At 43.0% G+C, this 9583-nt stretch overlaps 1 non-coding gene across 1 annotated transcript; it reads right to left on the reverse strand.

Annotated features, from left to right (window-relative positions):
• Positions 1 to 7078: 7078 nt before the first annotated feature.
• On the reverse strand, positions 7079 to 7185 carry LOC114705289. The gene has a single exon (XR_003736372.1). It is a non-coding gene; the product is annotated as a U6 spliceosomal RNA (small nuclear RNA).
• Between the last annotated feature and the right edge of the window lie 2398 nt (positions 7186 to 9583).

Here is a 9583-nt window from a genome sequence, read left to right on the forward strand (position 1 = left end):
GAAGAACAAAATGCCATAATATTGCAATGCAACACATATTACCTTTGTAAAAACAAAGACTACTGGCTTGGGGAGATGGCTCAGTGGGTAAAGGCGCTTACTGTGCAAGCAAGGGGAGCTGAGATCAAATTCCAGAACTCAGATTAAAAAGCCGGATATGGTTGCATGCGTGGCTATAATTCCAGCACTATGGGAGGTAGAGTGGAGTTAGAAAGATTCCTGGGTCTTGCTGGCTACCAGCATAGCTCCAGCTTTAGTGAGAGATCCTGTTTCCGGGGAATAAGGTAGAGGGTAATAGAGCAAGAGCCCTGACCTCACACTCTAGTTTCCTCACATGGGAGTGTGCACCTGCATACATACTATAACATACATGTACATGTACACACACACACACACACTGACATTTTCCTGCAAATATCATGCTTTCATTTTTCTTTATAAATGAATAGAACTCTGGCATGTTTATGGACATTTTCTTTGTCCATTCATCTGCTGATGGACATCTCAGCTGGATCCACACCTTGGCTATTGTGAATAGTGTGAATAAATAAACATGGATGTGGTGATATTATGTTCCCCAAAATATTGTGCACCCTAATAAACTTATATGGGGTCAGAGAACAGAACAGCCACTAGATACAGAGGCCAGAAAATGGTGGCACACATGCCTTTAATCCTAGCATTCCAGAGGCAGAGATCCCCCTGGATCTCTGTGAGTTCAAAGCCATGCTGGAATCAACCAGGCATGGTAACAAGAGCCTTTAATCCCAGGAAGTGATGGCAGAAAGCAGAAAGGTATATAAGGTGTGAAAACCAGGAACTAGAGCTGGTTAAGCTTTTAGGCTTTGAGTAGCACAGTTCAGCTGAGATTCATCTGGATGAGGACTCAGAGGCTTCCAGTCTGAGGAAACAGGATCAGCTGAGGAATTGGCAAGGTGAGGTGGCTGTGTCTTGTTCTGCTTCTCTGATCTTCCAGCATTTACCCCAATACCTGGGTCCAGATTTGTTTTTATTCCTAAGACCTTTTGAGATTCATGTTACACATGGATTTACAATTATCTCAGTGATAGGATTTAGAGTTCTTTGGGTAGATGCCCAGGAGTGGTATAGCTGGGTCACATGGTAGTCCTAGTTTTAATTTTTTGAGAACACTCCATACTGATTTCCTTAGCGGCTTCATCAGTTTCACAGTTTTAAGAAAGAAGAGCGTGGAGTGAGCCAATTCTGAGCAAGGAATAATTCTGAACATTGATATTCAAGATATTAGCACAAATCTTGATTAGGACAGAGTTCAGTTGCATAGGTGGGTACTTTGAAGTAGTGAAGCTCTCATGTATATCTCAGGGGAGTAACCAAATGAAGCAGCTGTATTTCATTCATAAGTGACTTTCACCAAGGTTGTCTTATCTGAATGCTATAAGGCCAAGACCATCTAGCTAATGTGTCAATAAAGATGGCACAGCCAATGGGATCTAGGACTGACTTGAGGGACCCCAGTTTTGGTACCACTGCACAAAAGTGCTTTTGCTACTGGAAATTTTAGGGTTAAGTATGGGCTGTAACACCCCCAACAGGATAGGCTTAGCTATTGTCTTAGTTTGGGTTTCTATTGCTATGAAAAAACATCATGATAAAAAGCAACTTGGGGAGGAAAGGGTTTATTTTAACTTACTGTTTCATAAGACAGTCCATCACTGAGGGAAGTCAGGGCAGGAACTCAAGGTAGGAGCCTGGAGGCAGGAACTGAAGCCTGAATAGAGGAGTACTGCTTACTGGCTTGTTCCTCATAACTTGCTCAATCTGCTTTTCTCTAGTACCCATGAAAATCATCCCAGGGGTATCAACTCCCACAGTTAGATTAATCATCATTCAAGAAAATGAACCATAGACTTGCCCACAGGGTAATCTGGTGAAGGCATTTTCTCAATTGAGGTTCCCTCTTCCATTTTATGTCAAGTCAATATAAAACTAGCCAGCACAACTACCCATCCCTAACCTGCCAATTAACAGGGACATGTAAGGGGCAGTTAGAAAATGGCTCAGTGAGGAAACTACTTGCCACTCAAGGGTGAGAACCTGAGTTCAGTTAACAAGAACCAAATTATAGCTGGATACAGTAATGTATACAACTGTTATCACTGCACTCCTACTGTGAGTTGAGAGGTAGAGACATTAGCATCCCTGGAAGCTCAAGGGATAGCACACCTAATTTATATAGTGGTATATATAGTGGTGAACAACAAGAGAGGCTGTCTCAAGGAGGAAGGTGAGGGCTGGTACCCATGGTTGTCCTCTGACCTCCATACACATGCCATATCACATGAATGCTAGCTTCTCTCTCTCTCTCTCTCTCTCTCTCTCTCTCTCTCTCTCTCTCTCTCTCTCTCTCTCTCAGACACACACACACACACACACACACACACACACACACACTTGACAAATATTAAAAATGGACTGGAACAATGGATCAGAGTTTAAGAGCATGTATTGTTCTTGCGGAGGACCTAGGTTCAGTTCCTAGTGCCTGCATGATGGTTCACAACCATCTGTAACTCCGATTCCATGGAAGTCAATATCCTCTTTTAACCTCTGAGGATACTAGGTGTGCATGCAGCACACACACATACAACAGGTGAAACACTAGTACATATTAAATAACACAATACATCAGTACAAAATATTTTAAATCTAGACAAGTATTAGTAAAAAGAAGAAACAAGAGATTGACTCATTGTGGCCATATAAAGAGGAATAAACAAAGGGCCCCATGATCCTCAAGTCTGTCTTCAGAGTAGTGACATGAGATTTAGGTTTAAATAGAGGGCAAGACATGTGCATAAATAAGTAGTCTGCTCAGGGTCTAGTCTCAACCTATCATTGACACACCATTGTCTTAGTTTTGTCCTGCGAGACGGTCTGACAAGTTGTCAGGTGGGAAATCTTCCTCTGGCTGTCACCAGGGCTTCCCCTAGGCAGTTTCACTCCTACTTTCTCCTACTTTCATGTCATATATATATATATATATATATATATATATATATATATATATATAGTCTAGGAACCACAAATGTGGGAAAACATGTAGTATTTATCTTTCTGCCATTGGCTTAAACCATTAATATGTTAGCTCTGGTTGCATCCATTTTCCTACAAATAACACAACTTCATTCCTTATGGCTGAAAAAATACATTGTTAAAAAATGCAAGTATCTAACAAGAGAGGAATGAATAAGGACAATGTGGTATAGGTCACGGGACTTTTGTGGGCCCCTCCACTCTGAGCACAAACCCTTGATTGGCAAACTCCTCCTGCACACACCTCTGCTGCTGCTTCTCCTCATCTTCCCCTCTAGTTTGGTTGTTTGGTCATCCGTGACATTCATTAGTTTGGAGACAGGGTTGTGCTACACAGCCCAGGCTACAAAGCAGGTCCTGGCCTCGAACTTGCAGCAGTCCCCTTACCTCTCTCTGCCTCCCAAGTGTTGGTGTGTGCCTGTGTGCCTGGCATCGGTTTCAGCTCTTATAAAACTCCACCATCAACCTGTCATACTTCCAGCCTCTCTTCTTTCGAAGGACAAAATTAAGGGCAATGAAGAAAGGGCCACCAGAAAAGACAAGCTGAGGTGGTGACAGGGAGGGAAATTAGGTTCCAGCTTCTACCATGCTCATCTGATAAGATCCCCAGAACTGAGTCTTGCCACTGCTGGCCTTCAGGGCAGAGTATACACTAACAAAAACACAGGGATTGCCATTGCCCCTTAACCGGCAATCAAGCCACAGTAGGAGGGTTACAGTACACAGTTTATCAGCCTTCCAGGAAGGAACCCACACGTACTTTCAGTGCCAGTCCCACCAGATTTTCTCTAATTGCCTCAACCAGACATCTGGTAGGTGGATGCCAGCCAGACCAATGTCCAAATTAGCACCTTAGGAACTCCTGCCAAGCTGGAGGAGCCCGGAAAACCTCCTCACTGTGGGAATATCGGGAGGAGCTGAGCTGGATAAGTCAAAGAGATGAATGATGAGGACTTTGTTTCAGAGCTTTTCGAAGGTTAGCTCTTGGAATGTTCCCATTGTTAGGGCAAGCCTTGGCAACCCAAACATAGCAGTGTTTGGAGCCTGTAGCTCAGTTGATAGAGTACTTGTCTGGCATACAGAAAGCCCTGACTTCCAACCCCAGCACTGCAGGCATGTTGGCACACTCCTACAATCTCAGCACTCATGAGGTAGAGGCAGGGGAAGTAGATGCTCAAGAGACCCTATTTAAAAAAAAAAAATCTGAAATGGGCAGGGCGAAGAGATGGCCCAGTAATTAAGAGCACTGAGTTCTTTTCCAGAAGCCCAGGCAAGGTTCAATTCCTACTACCCAACTGGTGACTCAAAATGCCCTGTAACTCCAGTTCCAGGGGATCTGATACCCTTTTGTGGCTTCTGTAAGCACTGTATACATGTGGTGTATAGACATGCACACAGCTAAAACACCCATACATGTTTGTAGCTGGAGTTTTCTCCAGTCCTGCCTGGCTCTCAGTCAGAACAAATCTCTCTCACCTGCCAGTCCCACAGCCACTCAGACCCAACCAAGTAAACACATGGAGACTTATATTGCTTACAAACTGTATGGCCATGGCAGGCTTCTTGTTATCTAGTTCTTCTATCTTAAATTAACCCATTTCTATAAATCTGTACCTTGCCACATGGCTCGTGGCTTACCAGTATCTTACATGTTGCTACTAATGGCGGTGGCTGGCAGCATCTCCTGACTCAGCCTTCCTGTTCCCAGAATTCTCTTCTCTGCTTGTCCCACCTATACTTCCTGCCTGGCTACTGGCCAATCAACATTTTATTTATACAGAGCGATATCCACAGCAACAGACAGTGGATGAAAATAGAAGTCTCTAACATGTCATTTGTTTTCTAACATATGGGAACAGGCAATTTGGAGGATGAGGGACTTTGAAGTTAGATGGAGGAGGGAACCTGACTGGTTAGAGTTACAGTATTTCAGGGCTGGAAAGATGGCTCAGTGGATAAAGACAGTTGACACCAAGCCTGACAGCCTGAGTTCAGTCTTCAGAACCCAGACAGTGGAAAGAGAGAACTGGCTCCCCCAAGCTGTCCTGTCATTCCTTTACATCTGCATGAACACACATTAAATAAATGGAAAAATAAAGGCAAAAGACTTCTAGTTTGCTTTTTCGGGTGATGGATAGGTAAAGAGTGTTTTCAGAAGTCTTGTGATCTGAACTTTTCTGGATTGCCCCCCCTCCTCCTTTTCCTCCTTCCCCCAAAACAAAATCTCTTATGTTGAAGTCCCAGCCTCTGTTATTCTCAGAATGTGACTGTATCTAGAGACAGTGCCCTTAAAGTGGAAATTATGCTAAAATGCAATGATTATAGCTGCCCTTGTAAGTTTTATGTCCACTTGCCACAAGCTAAGGTCATCTGAAAAGAAGAAACCTCAATTGAGAAAATGCCTCCATAAGATCTTGCTGTAAGGCATTTTCTTAATTAGTGATTGATGGGGGAGGGTGCAGCCCATTGTAGGTGGTGCCACCCCTGGGCTGGTGGTCCTGGGTTCTATAAGAAAGCAGGCTGAGCAAGCTGTGAGGTGCAAGCCAGTAAGCAGCACCCCTCTGCCCCATGGGTTCTGCATCAACTCCTGCATCTAGCCACCTGCCCTGTTTGAGTTCCTGTCCTAAGTCCTTGCATAATAAACAGTGATGTGAAAGTATAAGTCAAATAAACCCTTTCCTCCCCAAGTTGCTTTTGGTCATGGTGTTTCATCACAGCAATAGTAACTGCAGGTAAGACAATAGTGAACCCCAATACAAAGTGGATTATGACCTTATAAGAACAGATTTAGATTTTCCAGTTTTGTGGGGTAAAGGTTTTTGAAGTATGATCTGATGGTTCTCTGGATTTCCTCAGTGTTAGTTGTTATGTCCCCCTTTTCATTTCTGATTTTGTTGATTTGGATTCTCTCTCTCTCTCTCTCTCTCTCTCTCTCTCTCTCTCTCTCTCTCTCTCTCTCTGCCTTTTGGTTAGTTTGGCTAAGGGCTTGTCTATCTTGTTGATTTTCTCAAAGAACCAACTCTTTGCTTCATTGATTCTTTGTATTGTTCTCTTTGTTTCTATTTTATTGATTTCAGCTCTCAATTTGATTATTTCCTGGCGTCTATTCTTCCTGGGAGACTTTGCTCCTTCTTGTTCTAGAGCTTTCAGGTGTGCTGTTAAGTCACTAGTGTGAGATTTCTCCAACTTCTTTATGTGGGCATTTAGTGCTATGAATTTCCCTCTTAGTACTGCTTTCATAGCGTCCCATAAGTTTGGGTATGTGGCATCTTCATTTTCGTTGATCTCTAGGAAGTCTTTAATTTCTTTATTTCTTCCTTTACCCATTGGTGATTCAGCTGAGCATTATTCAGTTTCCATGAGATTGTAGGCTTTCTGTAATTTTTGTTGTTGCTGAAATCCAACTTTAAACCATGGTGGTCTGATAGAACACAGGAGGTTATTCTTTTTTTTTTTTTATCTGTTGAGATTTGCTTTGTGGCTGAGTATGTGGTCGATTTTAGAGAAGGTTCCATGGGGTGCTGAGAAGAAGGTATATTCTTTTTTGTTAGGATGGAATGTTCTGTAGATATCAATTAAGCCCATTTGAGTCATGACATCAGTTAATTCCCTTATTTCTCTATGAAGTTTTGATTTTGTAGCATGGAACTGGACCGGGCCCTCTGGATAAGTGGGACAGTTGATTAGCTTGAACTGTTTGGGAGGCCCCCAGGCAGTGGACCCAGTACCTGTCCTTGGTGCATAGGCTGGCTCTTTGGAGCCTTGGGCCTATGCTGGGACACTTTGCTCAGCCTTGGTGTAGGGAGGAGGGGACTGGATCTGCCTTGGCCGAGTCTACCAGGCTGGACTGACTCCCCAGGGGAGACCTTGCCTTGGAGGAGGTGGGAATGGGGGGTGGATTGGGGGTGAGGGCTGGGGGGTGGGAGGAGGGAGGACGGGGGAATCCGTGGCTGATATGTGAAATTAAGTTAATTATAAAATTATTATTATTATTTTATTTTTTTTAAATATGGAACGCTTCACGAATTTGCGTGTCATCCTTGCGCAGGGGCCATGCTAATCTTCTCTGTATCGTTCCAATTTTAGTATATGTGCTGCCGAAGCAAGCACTAATTATAAAATTATATATGTGTGTGTGTGTATATATATATATAAAGAATTCCCAGGATTCGCACCAGATCTGCTGAGCAGCAGTGAAGGCGGAGCTATGCATGAGGGTAACCATCTATGTTGGTGGCACTCGGTTGGGGAGGTGCACAGCTAGCTCTTGGTGCTCTCCACCATTGGGCAGAGGACACAGGCAGTGCATGGCTGCCTGTGTGGCAACAGCAAAGGCAGGATCCCTGCGCGGGCGGCATTGTGTGGGGGCCACAGCGGTGGCTGTGAGGTGTTAGCCAGGCAGCTGGACTAGCTTTGCTTGGCCTTGGCACTAGTGCTGGCCCCTCAGAATGCACCTGGAAGGGGAGCAGTGGGTTTGCTCTGCCCTGCCCAGGGACTTGTGCTGGTTATGCAGGGATAGAGCGGGGGAGGCCTGAGAAGCAGGTGCTAGGGAAAAGCAGGCAGGAGAAGGCCACTTGGCTAGGACACAGCATGGGAGGGCACCAGGTGACTGTCTCAGGGGGCTGCAGACCTGGTGGGTGGTGCCAGCAATGAGTGACTGACTCAGGGGGCTGCAGCACTGGCAGGTGGCTTCACTCGTGGTGGCACAGAGTCACATTGGGAAATGGCAGCTTTGCCACTGTGTGATTTCACCACACATTGAACACTAGATACTACAATTTCCTTTACCCTTTTATTAAAAAAATAAAACTCAAGTGTAAATATTAGGGAATAAACCTAAGAGATCCACAGAGACAATCACCCTCCTCTCTTCACTTCCATGATGGAAAAGGCTTGGCCATGTTGGGTAGGTGTGGCCTTGTTGGGTAGGTGTGGCCTTGTTGGAGGAAGTATGTCACTGTGGAGGTGAGCTTACAGGTCTTATATTTGCTCAAGCTATGCCCAGTGTGACAGACTCCTTCTGCTGCCTGAAGAACAAGATGTACAACTCTTAGATCCTCCAGCACACTGTCTCATCATGATGATAATGGACTAAACCTCTGAAACTGTAAGCCACCCCCCAATTAAATATTCCCTTTATATATAAAAAAACAGATTTAGATGCAAATAGTTACATAAAGGTATTATGAAGACAGAGGTTAAAGATGCCTATTGACAAATCAAGACAATTGGCCTCAGAAGCAATAAACCTAGGCAACAATTGTGTCTTAGAATCCTGGGCTCTGGAAGTATGAGAACCCAGAGTCTGTTGTTTAAATGGGTAAAGTCTGTTGTAGTCTCTTACTGTGGCCCTTAACAACTAAGAGTCAGTTCTTTACACTGATTTGAGAAGGATTCTTGACTACCAAGTCAGCTGTGTAAAATATCTTTATTTTTATTTTGAAAGTGATACATAAGAGACCTTTAAAAATATTAAACACCAAATCAATAAAAGGAAAGATCATGTTAAATAGCTTGACTCTTTATATTAGCTAAAATGTGGAATATTTATGGTTTTGTAAGGATTTCCATGGCCTTGCAGTTGATATGCTGGGTTTCCTATCCCATCTGGCCCATTTGGGACCAGAAAGATGAGAAAATGTGAAATAAGAGAAAGCAGGTTAAGAAATGAATGCTGTAGAGAAAGAAAGTAGGATTTGTATCCCAAATCAGCAAGGTGAGGAGGGGGATGATGTCTGTGCGTGTGTGTGTGTGTGTGTGTGTGTGTGTGTGTGTGTGTGTGTGTACATATATATGTATATATATATATATATATATATGAACACATACATAGATATATAAAATGAATCACTAATGATGTGGTTTAAAGAGTGAATTGCCCTTTAAGGACTGGCCTATAGGTTTGTATTAGTTGGAGATCATAGTACCTCTGGGAAGTAGGACATGTTAATCCTCTTTAAAATACCCTCAATGGGATAAAGGGGATCATATCAAACTTAAAACCTACATTGCCAAGGAAACAGGTAACACATTAAAGAGATAACCTATGGAATGGAGGAAAATGTTTTTAAACCATGTACCAGATAAGAAGTTCATATCCAAATTTGGTAAATTTTTCATAGCCAGAGGTGGCACATCTTCAAATCCCACCAACCATGACTTGAAACATCTTTTAAAATTATGCCTGTAGTAAATACAAGCAAACTTTTTTCTTATGATTATTCCTCAAACAAGACAGCTTGACAACTGTTTACATAGCATTTACAGTATCTTAAGTATCATATGTAATCTAGAGATGATTTTCAGTTACATAGGAGGATATGCTATATGCAAATACTATGCTATTTAAAATATGGAACATGAGCATACATGGATTTTGATGTCTGTGTAGGGTCCTGGAACCAATCTCCTATAAATACAAAGGGATAACCACATATAAGGAACTCAAGCAATTCAGGTCAATGGTGAGAAAAAGCAATAATCTACTTAAGTGGACAAAAAGAGACTA

Source organism: Peromyscus leucopus, chromosome X, assembly GCF_004664715.2.
Source record: "Peromyscus leucopus breed LL Stock chromosome X, UCI_PerLeu_2.1, whole genome shotgun sequence".
NCBI classification, from domain to species: domain Eukaryota; kingdom Metazoa; phylum Chordata; class Mammalia; order Rodentia; family Cricetidae; genus Peromyscus; species Peromyscus leucopus.